Source organism: Panthera pardus, unplaced genomic scaffold (genome assembly GCF_024362965.1).
Source record: "Panthera pardus isolate Hobbes unplaced genomic scaffold, ASM2436296v1 HiC_scaffold_26, whole genome shotgun sequence".
NCBI classification, from domain to species: domain Eukaryota; kingdom Metazoa; phylum Chordata; class Mammalia; order Carnivora; family Felidae; genus Panthera; species Panthera pardus.
The window spans coordinates 27,253,915-27,273,058 of record NW_026526832.1 but is presented as its reverse complement, the minus strand read 5'-3'; the positions used below and the strand labels follow the sequence as shown (position 1 = coordinate 27,273,058).

Below are 19,144 nucleotides of genomic sequence, written 5' to 3'. Positions count from 1 at the left end.
CTCTGTGTTGTCAGCACAGAGCCCCACGCAGGGCTCAATCCCATGAACTGTGAAATCATGACCTAAGCTGAAATCAAGAGTCAGATGCTTAACTGACTAAATCACCCAGAGGCCCCTCACAGTTGCCCTTAAAGTTAATACCAAGCTTCTTACCCTGATTATGGTCATTCTCACCTAAACCCTACTCATGTCTTCATTTTCTTCCTTCACATCTCTACCTAGCAAAGCCTAATGTTTTTTGAACATCTGGTCAATATCACTTTCCCAATGACCAATTTCTCCATTTTAATTTACTCTCACATTATACTTAGAGCATTTTGCTGCAGGAGCAACATCCTGTATGATATTACAACTATATAGCATTCTTCTTTCTCCCATATTAGAATGAAATTTCCTCCGAGGTAAGGGCTTTATTTTAACATCTCTTTCCTCCCCAAAGCATAGCAAGTATTTGGTGAAAATGCATTTTCTTAATAAATTAGTGCAGGGATATATCTCTGCATTTTTAAGCATCTTTGCATTTCAGTTTCCTGAAAAATGAGCATAATACCTGCCCTGTGTTAGTGGTGCCTGCTTATAGGAAGAAAAAGCAGATATAGATTTGTCTAAGGACCTCCTCTTATTTTTAGAAGCATGTGTTTGGATTCTAGAACATTATCTTGCTTATCATCCTGTCTTTGTGCAAAGCCTTGTTTCCATACATATAAAAGTTAGATTGGAATAATTTAGTTAACAGTATTCCCTGACAACAAATTGTTTTGGGTATATCCTGTGTCCTTCATGATTTACCATAAATGTTTGAGCTCTCATTTTTACTCCAGAAGGGAAAGCTACTGGTTCTGTGGAAAAAGAGTCTGAAGCCTTGGGCATGGGTTTGTTTGTTTGTTTGTTTGTTTGTTGTTGAGAGACAGAGAGAGAGCACACGAGCGAGTTGGGGGGGCAGAGGGTGAGAGAAAGAAAATCTCAAGCAGGCTCCACACTCAGCATGGAGCCTGATGTGGGGCTTAATCCTACGATCCTGCGATCGTGACCTGAGCCGAAATCAAGAGTCAAATGATCAACCACCTGAGCCACCCAGGCTCCCCTCATTTGTGTTTGAAAGTACATTTGCTAGAAAGTGTAACCTTATTAGAAGTGAGCAGTACTCACTATATTCTTAAATTTGGTGTCAAATGAGGACTCTTGCGATCAAGATAATAAAATCAAATAAAGCATATTCTTGGCAAAATGGTAAATATGTCTTTCTTCCAAATTACTCTAGTAATAAGCCATTACTAACATCTTGGTTTGAATTTTCTGATATGAATCATTACATTGATTCATCCACTCACTTCTTCATTTATTCATCCATTCATGCGAAAACGTTCACAAACCCTGTTACCAGCATGTGTCTTAGCATGATGATCAAGACACAGACCAAGCACACGGCCTCACGGGGAGGACAGACAATCACAGGAACACAATAAGTGCTATGTTAGGAGGAAACCCAAGTGAAGAGGAAGAAGATTCAACTCAGCCCGTGAGAGTCAGAGACAACTTCCTGGAGAAATGATGCTTGTTCTTGATTATTATGAAAATTGAAACTGTAGCGGTTGTCCTCAGAATTATAGCCAGCTTCTTGCCTACTGTGAGCATTTGTGAACAATTCTGTGATACAGATTCCCGCATGGAGAAAGAGTCAGCTTGTGTGTTTTGACAGGGGGATGCCTTGGACACCCACCATGTCCCCTCAACCAGGTCTAGGGAATATTGCAGATTGGCACTTCTCAAAATGGCTGCACGTCAGCATTGTCCAGGGGGGTTTCAAATGCCCACGCTCCATCCCTAGAAAGGCTGATTAATTGTTCTGGGGCAGGGGCAGAATTTTTTATTTTATTTATTTATTTTTTAAATTTTTTTGAACGTTTTTTATTTTGTTCTTGACAGAGAGAGAGAGAGAGAGAGAGAGAGAGAGAGACAGAGCAGGAGCGGGGGAGGGGCAAGAGAGAGAGAGGGAACACCAAATCCGAAGCAGGCTCCAGGCTCTGAGCTGTCAGCACAGAGCCCGACGTGGGGCTTGAACTCAGAAACTGCGAGATCATGACCTGAGCTTGAAGTCAGACGCTTAGCCGACTGAGCCACCCAGGCGCCCCAGGGGCAGAATTTTTTAAAAGGTGCCCCCATAATTCTAAGTGCAGCAACACTGCACATTACCAAGAGCCAAGGAGCCACCAGAAGCTGGGGGCGGGGCCTGGATCAGATCCTCCCCACGTGCTTCCCAAGGAGCACCGCCCAGCTGCCACCTTGATCTGGGACTTCTAGCCCCAGAACTATGACAGAACACATTTCTGTTGTTCAAGCCACTCAGTGTGGGGTGATTGTTGACACCACTGTAGCTAACTAATACAGTATTTAAAAATGAATTTAGCCCTAGTCTGGTCAACTCAGCTATTCTCATTCCTACGGTGGTGAGTACGTTGCCCTATCCCACTTCCTGTGAGCCAGCAAAGGCAGGTAGACTGCTTGCGTGAGTGAGGAGGGTGCAAAGCGTATGTGGCCCGGGCAGCTGGGGTGGCTCAAGCATCTCTGAGGCCGTCTCCTGCCACAGTCCGACTCACCACAGCTGCAGGCAGGGACAGAAGAGAGCACTCCGATCCCTCAGGCTGTTTAGAAGTGCCGTGTACTAGCATTTGTAAGGATCTCTCAGAAGCGACCCACTTATTTGTAAAAGTGAAATGTGTGTGTGTAGCATTAATGTGTCCCTGTGCCAGTGCGCGTGCGTGCGTGTGCCTGTCTGTTGGCATGAGGACACCTGAACATGCATCTCTCTCTGGTTTTGGCTCTGAGACAAATGCAGCACTGGCCAGGCCTGCGAGGCTCTCCCCGACCTGGTGAGCTCTTCTCTCTCCATTTCCTGGCCATCTTGTTCCCTCCCTTCTCAATATTCCAACCTTCTACCTTCCTTCTTTTCATTTTCCCACTGCCCAAAATACTTCTAGAGCTTCTGGACGTGGGAGGAAGACACTTCCCAATCATTTTTCTCCTTGATCCCCTAGGTGGGCGGGATGTGTAGAGCAAAGTCTTTCTAGGCCTTCGTGAAGTGGCTCTGTTTTGTTCTGTTTTGTTTTTGCTCTCCCGTTCTGTTTGCATGTTTGTACCATGACAGACTCATAACCACGGAGCTCTGATTTTGGAAAATGGAGATCATCCTGACGAAAGTCAGAGCTGGAAACTCAGGCCCTGGAAGAGGAAGAGAGTGTGGCTTTCTAACTACCACACCTGGACCGAGTGATATTGGTGACGGCAACCCGGTCTTGTGAGTCTCAGTCTGGTGTGCTGTCAGCCAGAGAAGCTCAGTCTTTGCATTTGCTGGGCCATAGGAACTTGAACAAGTCTTTTAACAGTTTTGAGCCTAGTGTCCTCATTTGGAACACAGGGCCCGTGTCCCTTTAGTGACAGGATCGAGGATTGTAGGAAATACATGTAAAACCCTCATTCTGTTTCTGGCACCCACAAAACACTAGGCAGGTAGTTGAGTTTCTTTAGAGATGTTGTGAGGACAGATGAGAGTGCCAGTCTGGAAACTGGAAAGCGAGGAGCAGATACAGAGTTTATACAACTTACCAGTAGAAACCATTTGTTTCTCATAATAGTCTCTGTTGAAGTGTGTGCTTATCAGCTTCTGAAAGTATGAAGAGCCCTGGTTGTGTGAAGAGAAAAAAGGAAACAAAAGAATAACAAAGCAAAAACTAACACGTCTCTAGCCAGCCAATCTATTCGGTCAGGGGGTTGGTTTCTCGCTTAGCATTTGTTTATCTCGTAAAGATGGGAGTGAGGATCTTTTATGTCCCTCCCGCAAATATTTCTGGAAGTAGGTTTAAGCAGGGAGGAGAGGAAAGGAAAAGAGAACAGGAGCAAGTGAACTTGGATGTCTTCCTCTGTTCTGGGAAAGAAAGGCGCCATGGCAGGACCATGCTGGGAGCATCTGGGATACAGCAGAAGCCAGGCTGGCAAAGGGGCCCTGAGCACAGGACGCAGTCCTGCCTGGAGTGAGGGAATATGGAGGAGGCATCTCAGTCTGCTCAGGAGCTACTGTGATAGAAAGCTGGATTTTGCAGGATCTGAGCAAAATCCCTGAGCAACTCCTTTTTTATACAGACGGGAATCACGCCAGAGTGGAAAACGAGGGACAGGGTGTTTATTACCCCACAAGCTCCGTGATAGGCTCTTATTATATGTTGTCTCATTTAGTTTTCTCAGCAAGGCTTCCTCATTCTTCAAAGCCTGAGATCACAGATGGGAAGTGTCTGACTTGCCTGGGGGCGCCGAGGGTCTTGATAGCACCTGCCTTTCTCAGCCCTGCCCAGATGTGCATGAAGCCTTGAGGGTTAATTTTCCTTTCTATGGGCTAATGAAATTAGAGTAACAATATCTGGTGATGGAATCAAAAGTAGCAATATCTACCACTCCCCACCTAATGGAAGGGAGATTTATCATCTTAATAACAAAGACACTTGACACTGAATGTGGTAGACTGACTAATGCCCCTCCCCAAATAACCAAATCCTAATCCCTGTAATTATGAATGTTACTTTTACAGCAAAAGGAACTCTGTGGATGTGACAGAGTTAAAGATGTTGAGTCGGGGAGGTGGTCCTGGACTGTCTGGGTAGTCACTTGATGTTACCATTGTGTCCTCAAGGGGAGCCGAGAGAATTTGTCCACAGAAGCAAAAGGCAATGTGAGGACTGAAGCCAGGTGTCATAGTGCTGGCTTTGAAGAAGGAAGTAGGAGCTGCAGGTGACTCCAGAAGCTGGAAAAAGTAGAGACATACTTTCCCTGGGAGTCTCCAGAGACAGCACAGCCCTGCAGACACTTTGATTTTGGCCTCAACGGTAAAAGGATGAACATCGGACTGTTTCAAACTGCCAAGTTGGTGGTCATCTGTTACAGCAGCCAAGGAAATGAACTCATCAGAAGACCACTCTTAACAGCACTGAAGATGGAGTCCTGGAATATGGTGGTCTTGCATGTCTGTGGTCTCATGGAGCATGCCTGTCTCCTGTCATTAGGAGAGCCATTAATGTTCAGTGTGTGGCACGTGGACCAGTTACAGAGTATCTATAGAACAGCAAGCTGTCATTCAGGGCTCTCTGGCTGTGTGTTTCACCGGTTAGTTAATCTGAGCACGGGTGTCATTGCCTTCTGATTGCTAGAAGCTGTGTAAGGGCAGCAACATCCTCTTTGTCTGGGTTTGGATGGCAGAGGGAGTTTAGGAGAACCTACCATTTGCAGAGTTGGTTGACATCCCAAGAAGACATGAGAGGAGAGGGGTTTAAGATTAAAAGCATGACCCAATTATATAGGAATCTAGGGGACAATTTCTCCCTGTTCCTTGATTTTCATGGTGGAAGATCCCATTGATCTCCTTGCCTGGTTACAAAATTGAGGCTAATAGGGCAAAGGGAAGGAGGGAGGTGGCACCCCGGGAATTCTGCACAGCCCTGTATGCGCATGAGTGTTCTGGGGGCTCGAAATATACCCTGCAGATCTGTGTGATAGCAGAGGTAGGATACGAACCCTGAGTTATCTTAATTACAATGTTTTTTGCCTCCTCTGTCATTCCACATGGCTTCGTACAGAAGGGGACGTGCACAGAGTTAGAGCTGGAGCACGTGCCCCAGGTCTGACTCTAGGATTTTTTCCACTTGCCCATATGACTTTTTTTTTTTTTTGTAACAAGAAACAATATTACCATAATGACCTGCTAATCTGCATCTAATATATTATTTTATTCAATCTAGCAGAGATGTCTGTTTATTGTTTCCATTAAGCAAAGAATTAAATGTATTAAGGGAGAAAAAAAATGGAAAGTGTGCACAGAGGATGTTGAGTTTTTAAGAATCCGAGGGGGAAAATGATGGTACAATTCATGGAGTGCTCCTTTGTGCTTGCTACTCGGCTTTTCATTAATCCTCACAAGGCTTTGAGGTTAGGTTTTATTATCTTCATTTGGCCAGGGAGGAAAACTGAAGTTCAGAGGGATTAGATAATTGTCCAAAGCTGCCCAGTTAGGTTAGAGGTTCTTAGACTTGCATGTGCGTCTGAGTCCCCAAGTGGCTTGTTCAAACATAGATTGATGGCTCCCACCCCCCCACCCCCCCCACCCCCCCCCCGCCCATGGGAGGAATTTTTTGCAGGTCTGGGGTGGGGCCCAAGGATCTGCATTTCCTGCAAGATCCCTGTAATGCTGATGCTTCTCATCTGGGGACCAAACCTCCTGAACTTCTAATCCTCAGTGATTTAAAAAAGATATGGACCCAGAGCACTTGAATCCTAATCATGCTGTCTCAGGATTCCCTTGCAAGAACTGACTTCAGGCCTTCTGGTGAGCAGAGAACTGTGGGGCCTTGTCACTCCCTGTTGGGGTTGCACATAAGCAGCACTCTCTGCTGGCACCGCCCTGACTGCCCACCCATCCCCCAGCTCCGGCAGTGGCTAAGAGGACAGAATGTTGGTGGCTGTCCAAGAGCAGAGGTGCAGGGCTGACCGGGTTTCAGCTGAGACGTATAGCCACGGCAAGTGTTGGAGCTTCTCTTTCTACTCCTTTCCTTAACTCCTTTTTTATGTATTAGAAATAAAACAAGTTTTTCTTCATCTTGAAATCTGTAATTTTCTAAAAAAATTTTTTAATGTTCTTATTCATTTTTGAGAGACAGAACACTAGTGGGGTAAGGGCAGAGAGAGTGGAAGACAGAATGCGAAGCAGGCTCCAGGCTCTGAGCTGTCAGCACAGAGCCCCACGCTGGGCTCAAACCAACAAACTGTGAGATCATGACCAGAGCAGAAGGTGGATGCTTAACTGACTAAGCCACCCAGGTGCCCAAAATCTGTATTTTTATACATCTGTGCTGTTATTATGCTCAGCATAATAATATTAAATTACAAAATAACATGAAATCCTGGGGGATCACATTATTTCTACTGATCATCAGTTCTAAACAGTTCAGAAGTTGTACTTTCTTGGAGATGAATTCCACATGTGGTTAATTTTAGCATATTCTGCAGGATCAGGCAAGATGTAGGGTTGTATCTGATTTCAGCTACTTCTCTTTAATTCACTCTAGTTTATTACCAACATGATGCTTGCTCATTGTCAAAAGTTTGGAAAAAGGCTGTGAATGAAAACATCACTCATAATTCCAACAACAGAGCAACTGCTACTGACATTTTATGTGATTCCCTGTATGCATTTTCACTTGTGACTTTTTATTTAAAAATATATTTAACCAATGTCTCAAAAATATTAAAATTTCAACATGTAATTATGTAAAAATTATTATTCAGGTATCTTACATTCTTTTTTTATATCAAGTTTTAGAAATCTAGCATGAATTTACACCTAAAGCCCATGTTTCTTTAAGTTTATGTATTTATTTTGAGAGAGAGAGAGTGGGGGGGGGGCACAGAGAGAGAGAGAGGGAGAGAGAGATAATCTCAAGCAGGCTTCACACAATCAGCATGGAGCCCGATGTGGGATTCAAACCCACAACAGTGAAAAAAATGACCTGAGTGAAAATCCAGAGTTGGGAGCTCAACTGACTGAGTCACACAGCCCTGAGTCACACAGCTCCCCCCCCCCCCCCCCCACACACACACACTTACAGCCCATGTTAATTTGTACCAGCTGGATTTAAGGGCTCAGTAGTCACATGCGGCCAGGGGCTACTCTGTCAGCATGGCCTAGGGACTGATGACATAGGGGAGATGAAAGGAGGTGCAAGGTTGTTAGGAAGGCCGAGGGTTTGGGATCAGAGACGGACAGTTAAAAATCAGAGGTGAAGCACCTGGCCACTGACAGGTGTGGATGTGGTTCTCTAAAGTGACCTGGCAGTGAAGGAAGATACTTAAATCTAAACAGGTCAAGGCAGGGAGGCCAAGCTGTTGGACAGTTCATCTGCTTGAATGAAGTTCCCTCAGAAGACAGCAGGGGCTGGGAAAGGGAGGAAGCTCGGTGCTTAGCACTTAGTGGCAACTCAGACTGATGCTCAGTGGGGAAACCCTGGTGATAAAGAGGCAGGTGTAGAAGCTAGTGGGTGGAGCCTACGTGGAAGAAGGATTAATGCCAGTCCTCAGTAGACTGCATACAGCCCCCAGGCCAAATCCAGTCCACTTTTTGTTTTTATAAATAAAGTTTATTGGAACACAGCTGCTCCCATTTCTTGATGTATTTTCTTTCATAGCTTTTGCTACAATGGCAGAGTTGAGCAATTGGGACTGAGGCTGCATGTCTCATAAAGCTCTAAATATTTACAATCTGGCCCTTTACAGATGCTTGATTTATGCTTTGGTCTAAATGGGCTTCAGGGGAGGTGAGGTTTCTTTAAAGTAAAGTGGAAAGGAAATTCTACGAGAACGTGGAAACTGTGGCCTGGCCCTCGGGGTTTCGCCTGCAGTCTGTGACTCTGTTTTAGCTCTGTTTAACAGCTCAACAGAGGAGGCTGTCGAACTGTTAAAACTGCAATTCCTGAGAGATCTGAAGGCCAACGTTAACTTCCAAGATTGTGTCTTCTCCACTGTGCATTCTCCAGCTCTCTGCAGCCTCTAGCACCTGCTGGGGCCACTAATGTGCTTTCTGAATAGAATCCTAAAACTGTTATTGTGTTTCCAAATTGGCACAGTGACTCCCAAACCTGGGGCAGGTTGGATCTGTGTCTGTTTCCTGCGTCCATCTAGAAAGCAAGAAAAGCTCCATTCGCCTTCTCTTACTGATTTAACCACCATTAGAATCTTTCATGGAAAAAAATTATTTTTCTCCCTGATAATGATACCTGATGAATTGTATGAAAGATCTCCTTTGTCAGCAGATACATAATCCTACTACTTCTCCTTAATGTAATTCTCCTCTGAGTAGGAAATGGGGCAGCATATTGGAAAGAGCAGTGGACTGGGAAACATTAGACCCAGGATTTATTTTTAGCTTTATTTCTATTTTGGTGTCTCTAGATTTCAGTCTTATCATCTATAATAATAATGGCAATAAAGTGCTGCTACTTATTAATAATAATAGCTGCCTTTTCCTGAGAGACAGTAGAGTGTAGTGATGTGAGAATAGACTCTGGAGCCTGACTGCCTGGGTTTGAATCCTGGCACCCCATTTGCTAGCTTGTGACCTTGGGCAAGTCACTGAAATTCTCTGGGCCTTCGTTTACTTATTTAATAAAAGAGAATCCACTACTTTTTAATTGAGTTTATATTTATGATACATTTAGAATAGTGCATGGCACATAAAAATTTTAAAAATAAATAAAATGCAAGGTCCTTTATGTCTGCTATAATTACTAGAGTAGCAATTATACTATACTATATAATTACTAAAGCTTAGTCATCTCTGTACACTGTCATTTAATGCTAATGTCAATGCTGCAAGGAAGTTATTACTATCCCAAATTTTGGACCTGAAGAAACAAGATTCAGAGGGCTTAACTAAGCTGTTCAATATCACACAGCTAATAGAAATAAGGAGTCAGAATTATTCCAAGTCTTCTGACGTAAAGTCTTTGCCAGATATAAGGTCCTGGATTTGATCAGTTCTTACCCAATGCAAACGAATCAAGTTAGATGAAGAGTTAGCTTGTCAGATTTAATGTGGGCTCATCTCTTGGCTATGTCCCTGACTTGCATGGAACTTCGGACAAATGACCCAGCTCTTCCATTCTTTAGGCATCTCATCGAGGATAGTGATGACACTAACTTACCATGCAAGAGGTAGATGAACATCTGTTTGTTTTAGCCCGTGCTGTGTCTGTTTCCCCAGTTCTGGGAAGAGCAGTTTGATTTTGATTTTCCTTTGGGAACCCATCCCTCCCTGGCTCTCATTCCCATGTTTTGCATGCAGCTGACGCCACCGCCTGGCTCAGTTTTGGGGCATTTGACCTTCCCATGATTAATCAGAGTATGATATCCCTCCAGTCAGAGGGATCATTGCAGAATGAGAACATGCAAGTATTTTTTGCAAGACCCTTGTCTATATAAGCAATTTGATTAAAAGTATACTAAGCATGGGTTCATGTTAGACACTGTGATTTACTGATGAAGATTTAGAATGAGGAGTATAGAAAAGGTACTTACATATTTGTTATTATCCAACCAGGACATGTGAAGATTCTTCATAGTTTCCAGGCACCACCTAGTTCTGTTCTGGTCCAGAATCAACTCTTTATGTCTTCCTTCTCTAGCACACCATTCTAGGCTAACTTTGTATCTTCTACTGATGAAAAAAAGATAGCAATGTACTTGTTACTCACAATGCCATTGCTCTTCAGAATCTGCTGGGATTGAAGCAACATAGAACTTCTTATCTCTGCAGTTCCCTAACACCATTCATTTAAGTCTGGTTCCAACATTACTCATGACACTGCATCACCCATCCATTATGCTGTTCCCAAACACTGACTCTCAGAGACTCTTTCAAAGGTTGTTACCGTGCTTTGTTGATGATGACCATCAACGAAAGTCTTCCCCGGAGCATACAGAAAAATGTAATTGATAATCTGTGTTTTGGTCATGTGAAATGTGCTGTTTAGAATTTTGTAGCATAAATGTCGGATGGCACATCTTCACACCATGTCTTCTCTTGAATTCTTTAGTCCATAATCACTGCATTTCTTGAACGTGATCTCTTTCATTGTTGACCATGCCTTTGCCCTCCACACATGGTAATCAGTAAAGATAGGTTGGGGACTGTGGGCAGAGCAAGAAGGGCAGTTCTGTTCACTCAAAGAATGACCTTCCTTCACCCTGCTGTACTAGGGAAACCAACCAGGACCAGTCTGGGAGAGCACGATGTTACCGCGTTGATCAGAGGCAAGAAAGGATATTGATTGAAGTACCAGTTGACATTGTGGACCAATAGTCTGGGAAGCCCTCAGAGGAAATGGGTACCTCCATTGCTTGGCACATGATGTGGAGCCTGTGGAAGGGGTCATACTCCACTCAGTACCAGAGTTAGGGAATGTAGTGGTTGGAAAAGACGGTAAGAGTTTTTTTGCTACCACCCCACTTCTCTTGGGTGCTTTAGACTACAGAAAGTACCATAGTAGAAACACAGATCCACAAGAGGCAGTGCACAGGCTATATACTTGACTCAAGACAAGGGGTATAACATTGGTAGCCAGAGCCCTGAACTTATCCTCTGTCTGATGTGAATGAGAGTCACCCCAAATCACTGTGCCAGTACCATTCCGGCAGCAAATCCTCATAAAAGAAATATAGCATCAACCAGCAGAACAGTCTTCTTGTCAGGCTGCTCTCCCAGAACAAGGGATGGAACATGGTATTCTTCTAGGACCCCATAGGCACGAGTCCTGGAGCTCCTGTGGACGTGTGGTTGACCTGATACCTGAAGCAGAGCAGAGATCATGAAACTTTTACTATGAAGGGCCAGATATTAAATATTTAGGGCTTTCAGGGTCATACTTCTGTTGTGACTATTCAACTCTGTTGGTGCAGTTTGAAAGCAGCCATAGACAATAGAAAATGAAAGACTGAATCTGTGTTCCAATTAAATTTGATTTACAAAAACAGTCAATGGGCTGGACTTGGTTCTCAGCATGTAGTTTTCTGGCCCCTGAATACAGGGCTGGAGAGTGCCTTGCAGGGAACGAATAGGGGCTGGGCTTTGCTAGGTGCTGATAGAAACAAAAGACAAAAGGAAAATGAAGAAGGAGGGGGGGAACAATTGTTTTTTGTTTTGTTTTTCCAAGATGGAGAATATGGAAAAAGTCATTCTAGATAAAATACCATAGCATATGCAAACGAGAAGATTAGAGAGCAGGGCAAACATGGCAAGCGGCAAGCAGCTCAGTGCATTTGGAGCATGAGAACATCGTAGGCAGTTAGCACCGTAGGCTCTAGGGCTTGCTAAGTGTGATTTTCTTGGGAGAGTTAAATGAGCAAATAGATGTGACGATGTTTTTGCAAACTGTAAAAATGTCATCATGTTGCTTACTTATTTAAAGGCCCGATAGGCTATGTTAATGAATTTAGATGTTTTCCCCACTCTAGGTCTTGAAGGGCCACTTAAGGTATTTCTGGCCCACTGTTATATAGTGAGATTTGCATTTTAGAAAAGTCACCTGATGCCTTATGGAGGATGGCTCAGAGGGGTTGGACCGAGGCAGGAGCTGATAAAGGGGCTGTAATTTGGGTGAAAGATGGTATGATAGTTAATTTCATGTCAATTTGGCTGGACCATGTCATCCAGATATGTGTCCAAACTTTATTCTGGATGTTTCTGTGAGGGCATTTTTGGATGAGATTAACATTTAAATCGGTAGATTTTGACTAAGTAGGTTGCCCTCCGTCATGTGGGTGGCCCTCTTCCAATCAGGCCTAAATAACAGATGACTGTCCTCTCCTGAGCAAGAAGAAATTCTGCCAGCAGGTGGCCTTTGAACTTCAACCAGGACATTGCTGCCTCTCTGGTTCTTCAACTTGCTGGTCCACCTGCAGATATTGAACTTGACTGTATCCACGATAGCATGAGCCAATTCCTTAAAATAAATGTCTCTCTATATATGTACACATCTATGGGTTCTGTTTTTCTGGAGAGTTGTGACTCACACAGATACCAGAACCTGGGCCAGAACAGTGGTCATGGAGATGGAGAGAAGGGTAAGAATTGAAGAGCTAGTTAGGAAATTGAATTGGCACTGTTTAGTGATATTTTGTGTGTGGGCAGAAAGACAGTTAAGAGAAGTTTCAATGGTGACTGAGTGTTTTGTTAGGTGGATTCTGATGCCATGTGTCAAGAGAAGAAACCCAGCACTGTCAATTGTACCCGGGAGGGGGAGCGGCTGATCAGCAATTGGGCACATGCATGGAATGAAGGAAAGTGGGTAGGAGCCTAGGGTTGGATGGGCACATCCCTACTAAGGCAACACAAGCCCCTGAGGGTGGGTGGACAACAGGAAGTCTGTAAAAAGGGGCAGATCTTCTGATTTCCATTTCCTTGGCTCATTTGATGGCCAATCAGTGGAAAGCCCTGTGACCTGGACTGGCCAGGAGCATTAGTGCCTGTAGCTCAGGATTTCTGGTTCCACAAATGAAGCAAGACCTGTTTGATTTCCATGGACATCCTAGGAAGGGTCTTTGTCTTGGTCAATAAAAGCTATTTAAAATATACAATTTTACCATCTGTTGTCTCTACTCATGGCACAGTTGTGATAGGATTAGAATCTGGTGGATGTTACTGACCAGCTTTCTCCCTTCCAGATGGATTTCTCTTTCTCACTTATAGCTCAGCGGTTGAGGGCCAGGCTCTGGAGTCTGTCAGCCTGGGTTCACCCTCACCTCTGCCAGGTATGAGCTCTGTGACATTGGGCAAATGGCTTCCATTTTCTGGCCTACAGTTCCTCAGTTGTACTATCATTATCCTCATAGGCATATGTGAGGTCTAAATGAGTTAATGCATGTGACCCACTTGAAACAATGCCCAGCATGTAATAAGCACTGTGTAAATATTATGGCAGAGTACCGAATGCACCAGGAGAGATGATTTCCAACTTGTGGGCTTTCAGACTCTCCATGATTTACCTTCTTTTTCTCCTTTCTTCTCCTTTCCTGGGTAGTCACTGATGGACCAACATTTGATCATCAGAATACTGCCAAGAAAGGGGATTTTGGCCCTTTATATTGGTTATTTTAAGCAATTTCTCTTCATTTTCAAATATGGAAGTGGTTTTTAGGAGAAAAAAAAATACAATCCTGGTTTAGTGTTTTTCAGAGATTTTCCTTTGATGTGAAAACCAGGTTCTAGTTACCAAGGCAGGGTGGATATGTTCTTAGACGCTGAGAACAGCAGATGCCAAGTGATGTGTGTGATAGTGTGTGCGTGTGCACGCACTATAAGCATTTGAAACATACCCTGTGGGCTAAGCAACACATACAAGTGACATATCACTCATGATCCCAAAGTCTGATTTGGGTCCTACACATAAAAAAAAGGGGAAATACCTTTTGGAGGTTAGCTTGCCTCTGGCATGTATGTGGAGGATGGTGGCAGGGGGTGGGGACTAATCTGTGCTGGTAGGGAACCAGGAATAAGCAATCAAACCAAAAAAGTGGCCATCAAAGGCCCCCATGCATCCAGGACTGTGCTGAGAGGTGTGGGCATTTGTATTAAGAACAAGGCTATGACACTTTGAGAATCCAGCAAGACAGGAAGGCACAGATAAAACTCATGCAATATTTTGAGAAGAAAACATGAGGCAATAAATGAGTCTCAGGCAAAAAAGAGGCCTAAGAATTCAGGGAAAGGACAGAAGGAGAAGGAAGAGACAGCTTCTGGGGAGAAGTAGAGTAGAAGGTGAATCTTGATCTATGCAATGTTTTGAGTATTTACTTATCAGCAAAATCAACAGAGTAGGAAAAAAAAGTGTTTGCCTTTTTCTAAATGGCTTTTTCCCTCCGCACAACTGCAGGCCACATAATGCCACCCATTGGTTGAAACTGGGATTGGAAACACTCTCCAAGTGGAGCTGAATGTAAAAGAGATTTAGATAGCAGTGGAAAATGTGAGGATCTATACCGTCTAAGCTAGAGTTTGCACCAATTCTCTATTAGTATTCACAGTTAGAATAAAGGAAAAAGTCTCTGCTTGCCAACATTGCATAAGCAGATTTAAAGCACCTAACACTTTACTGAACACAGATACAGATGTGTATAAAACAGCTGCAATGCACTTTTCTCTCCTGGATCAAGGATGGAATGCTAATTGTCAGTTAAGTTTCTGGAAAATATGGTCGTTTATTATCTTAGCAAATTTTCGGGCTAAATTCATTTCCTTTCATCTCCTCTGTCTTCCAACAACAACCTGCCTTGCTTGTATTACAAGGGTTGAACTGAAAAGGCATTGATTGCAGATTGATTGGTTTTAGAATAAATCTTGCAAGATCTTAGGATTTTCTTTGGCTTTAGGTATTAGCACGTAGCCTACTTGAAAACCATAAAACATTCCAGGCCATGGTAGAAAATTCAAAATATGACATATTTAAGATGAGTGTGTGTGTGTGTGTGTGTGTGTGTGTGTGTGTGTGTTAAGCACTGAGCTCAAAATTGTGGTCTCATTTTATCATTATTATTGTCAGAGGTTTTTAGATTCCAGGTGCAGATCTTAAATAATACCCCTGTAGCATATATAAACATATTGAAAATCTAGCTTTTAAAGGACATTTATAATTTCCATCCAAGGGTGCCTGGGTGGCTCAGTTGTTTAAGCCCCTGACTTTGGCTCAGGTCGTGACCTTGTGGTTCATGAGCTCAAGCCCCATGTCCAGCTCTGTGCTGACAGCTCAGAGCCTGGAGCCTGCTTCAGATTCTGTGTCTCCTCTCTCTCTGCCCCTCCCCTGCTTGTTCTCTCTTTCTCTCTCTCTTTCTCTCTCTCTCTCAAAAATAAATATTTTAAAAAAATTTTAAACAGAATAATTTCCATTCAACAAAAACTGAATCTCTCCTTGCCCAAATCCTTAATTTGCCCTTCCATCTTTCACCTCATTCATTCAACCAAATCAGGGGTTGGCAGCTACAGAGAAACTGAAGCATAGATTTTGAATGCTTGTGAGCACTTAAATTTTAGATTTTCAATCTCCTGATGAATAAAGTGATTGAAATTCAACCTTGTAATGGCAAATGGGCATAATACACACTTGAAATCTACACGTGAGTTTATCTCATAAATTATTTTATTTGAGAATAAGCTGAAAAATAAATATAGATGTATTCTGAACTCAAATATGATGCTGGTATTTAAGAAGAACAAATATACCAAAGAAGTAAAAAAAATGCTAGAAGACATTGACCAAGGTTTGGAAAGGTGACTGGATATGTATCTAGACTCTCATCGGTATCTGTATTCTACTCCTCTCTTTCTTCCTATGGGCTGATTGCAAGTGTATCAATATTATGGATTTTATTTTTTCCTTATTTTGGCATTTTCTAGGAAAACAGACCTTAGAGTTTGTTTTTTTATTTTGTTTTACAGTTAAATATTAAACCTCAGTGCAAAGAAATCTTCTCTTCGTCATACCTGAATGGCTCCATCCTATGGCCTGGTATTTCTGTATTTTCCTATACTTAAATGTGTTTTAATTGTGTAAGTGTATTTTAGGAAAAAAAATACCACTGTTTGGCAGGTGGGGATGGATAGAGCTCTAGAGTCAGGAAGATCTGGGATCAGATCCCAAGTTTTCCATGGAGGGGATACTGAGACTGTCAGGAGACTCTCTCTCTAGACATCAGTTTCAGGAATAATAAGAAAAATAATTCCCTCCTGGTGGAGTTTCTATGAGATTAAATATCATATTTGTAAAATGCTTGGCACAGAGAGAGAATGAGATCTTTAAAAAGAAAACGTATAATCCATAGTTGAGAAAATATCAACTTAGTTCATTTAAATTTATGTTCAGGGTGCCTGGGTGGCTCTGTCTGTTAAGCTTCCTCCGACTTTGGCTCAGGTCATGATCTTGTGGTTGTTGGGTTCGAGCCCTGAGAAGGGATCTGTACTGACAGCTCAGAGCCTGGAGCCGGCTTTGGATTCTGTCTCTCTCTCTGCCCTTCCCCTGCTCATGCTCTGTCTGTCTGTCTCTCTCTCAAAAATAAATAAACATTAAGAAAATAAAAATAAATAAGAATAAAAATAAATTTCTGTTCAATAAACATTGCTGAAAGCTCAGAAAGAACACGCACAGTTTCTTCTTCTCAGTGTGATTACTGGGTCTTTGTCTCAACCTCATTGCTGACCCTGAGCCTCAGACCAGGAAGCCTGTGACTTCACTGCCTTAGTATCCTTGACAGCCTGGCTTTCTGGTTTTCCAATGTGTCGTCTGCCAAACACTGGTCCCAAAATATGCTCCTCGGTGGAAAAATGTTCCATGACCTAATGAGTTCGGGAAACGTTGCCTATATACCATATCCCCCGCCAAGGGCTTTCCAGTCCCTATTAACTCATTGACTGTGCTGCAAAGCCTGGTAATAAAGACACCCTCACTTGCTTTAACACAGTGTTTCTCAAACTTATTAGTCCGTGGAGGATCACATTTGCTTTTTAATGACATCCATTGATATTTGGAGTTACTTCTCTTAAGATGGCTAGAGCAGTGTTTGAAGAACAGGTGGGCAGTAAATATACATAGCACTACATTTTATGTACTGATATTATGTTTCCCACCTTCCATTTTATATAAAATCTTCTTCTTCCTAACAGCTATCTGATTCTGTCCATATTAGATACGTCTGATTTTTCTCATTAGTTCAGGAACCCCTAGGCTTCTGGAAAGAGAATTGAATTCCATATGCCAATTGTGCCAACTTAAATTAAAACTTTAATGAAAACAATAGCAATCATTGTAAAGACAATGTCCTTCTTTCTGTTCTCTTAAAATGAATTGTGTTGGAGGAAGCTAACATTGAAAAGTGAATTCCACTTGGTGATACATAAGACTATTAAAGTTAAACAAAATATCCAACTCTCAGCTCATAAATGTTGGAATCGCATTTGTTCTGATGACTCCTTCTCTTAGGGGAGCAATAAACAGATAAAGGTATCCTTGCAAAGGAGTATTCCAGAAAGCTGACACTTAGCATGCTAAACACTAAAACCTTTTTTAATCTGAACTATGATAAAAATATTTTCTAATTTTTTTAAACATCTTCTCATTCTTCTTCTTTTTTTTTTTAAGTTTATTTATTTATTTTTGACAGAAACAGCGGAGCAGGGGAGGGGCAGAGAGAGAGAGAGAGGTAGACAGAGAATCCCAAGCAGGTTCTGTGCTATCAGTACAGGGCCTGATATGGGGCTCGAATTCATGAACGTGTGAGATCATGACCTGAGCCAAAACCAGGAGTTGGATGCTTAACTGACTGAGCCACCCAGGCGCCCCTAATGTCTTCTCATTCTTATTATTAACTCATAGAGAATATAATTTGGCCCATTCTTGATTATTAACTCATAGAGAATATAATTTGGCCCATTCTTGACTCAATGCCATACCAGCATCCTCGCTAAATACAAGTGTGTTCACTTTCAGGAATACACAGATAGATGGCTAGAACTTTCTCCTTCCTCCTCTAAATGGTCCTCCACTGCAGCTCTCTTATTTATTTATTATCAGCATTCTCCCTCTGCCAAGCTGAATTTCTCAGAAACTCTCCCACCTGTACATTTTTTTCCCCATCAACTGGATCCTGTCCCCAGCAGATTTCTAATCTGAAATAATGGAGACATCAGATAAACAGTTAAGCCAGTAGATTTTCTGGACAATCATTTGAAATGAATAAATTTTATGAAATCTGAAAAAGAAATGGCTTTATATCAGTTACTTGCAATTTTTGTTAACACAGAGAGTGGCACTAAAACATTATTTCCTGGTAAGATTGGGCTTCTATAAAAACTTTCATACCCTTGTGATGGCTATTTCCCCACTTGTAATTCATGCACCTTGATTCAGTCAATAAATGGTTAATTGGCATTAATTTCTGTCAGGCCTCGGGACAAATGCTCAGTGCTGGTAGTTTTTGAGAAGGACTAATCGACAGCATCTCTTCTTCAAAAACTTCTTAACCAACTGAAATTAAAAGTCAGGGCCCAAAATAATCAACTTTGTTGTCGTAGATCGGAAAGCAGAGTTTAGATCTGCAACTATATTCTGCCTCAGTGGAGGTGGAGAAAAGGGGTAGCAAGAAGCATTTACTTCCCAGGAGAGAGATATCCTTGGTAATTATTAAGTTATTCCCTGAGTACTCTGATTCGCTTGTGGACTTACCTCCGTCATGTCTGTAGCTACCATCGCCGCCTCTTGTTCTCTTTTTCTCTGGTTTTTGAGCCCTAAGCCACCCGTCAGCGGGCTCCAGATGCCTCTTTACACCCAACTCTAGGTTAGTACTCCCTCTAGTGGCAGCTAAAAGAATCTCCTATTATTACCCTTGGTGATATTATTACCTCCTATGATTACCCTGTGGCCAAATTATAGAAGAGTTTTCACTTAACATATTTTTGATATAGTCTTTATTTATATAACCTTAATGAGTATAAAATAGCTATAAAGTTGACCAGCTATAATTTATTTACCAGTTATTTCAATTATTTTTATAATTATTAAAAACAATT

At 42.4% G+C, this 19,144-nt stretch overlaps 1 long non-coding RNA gene across 1 annotated transcript; it reads right to left on the bottom strand.

Moving 5' to 3' along the window:
- Positions 1-4,983: 4,983 nt before the first annotated feature.
- Positions 4,984-18,857, bottom strand: LOC109268147 (uncharacterized). The gene is made up of 3 exons (XR_002080500.2): positions 18,801-18,857; positions 10,111-11,380; positions 4,984-5,041 (listed from the first exon to the last, which is right to left on the bottom strand). It is a non-coding gene; the product is annotated as an uncharacterized LOC109268147 (long non-coding RNA).
- Positions 18,858-19,144: the final 287 nt, after the last annotated feature.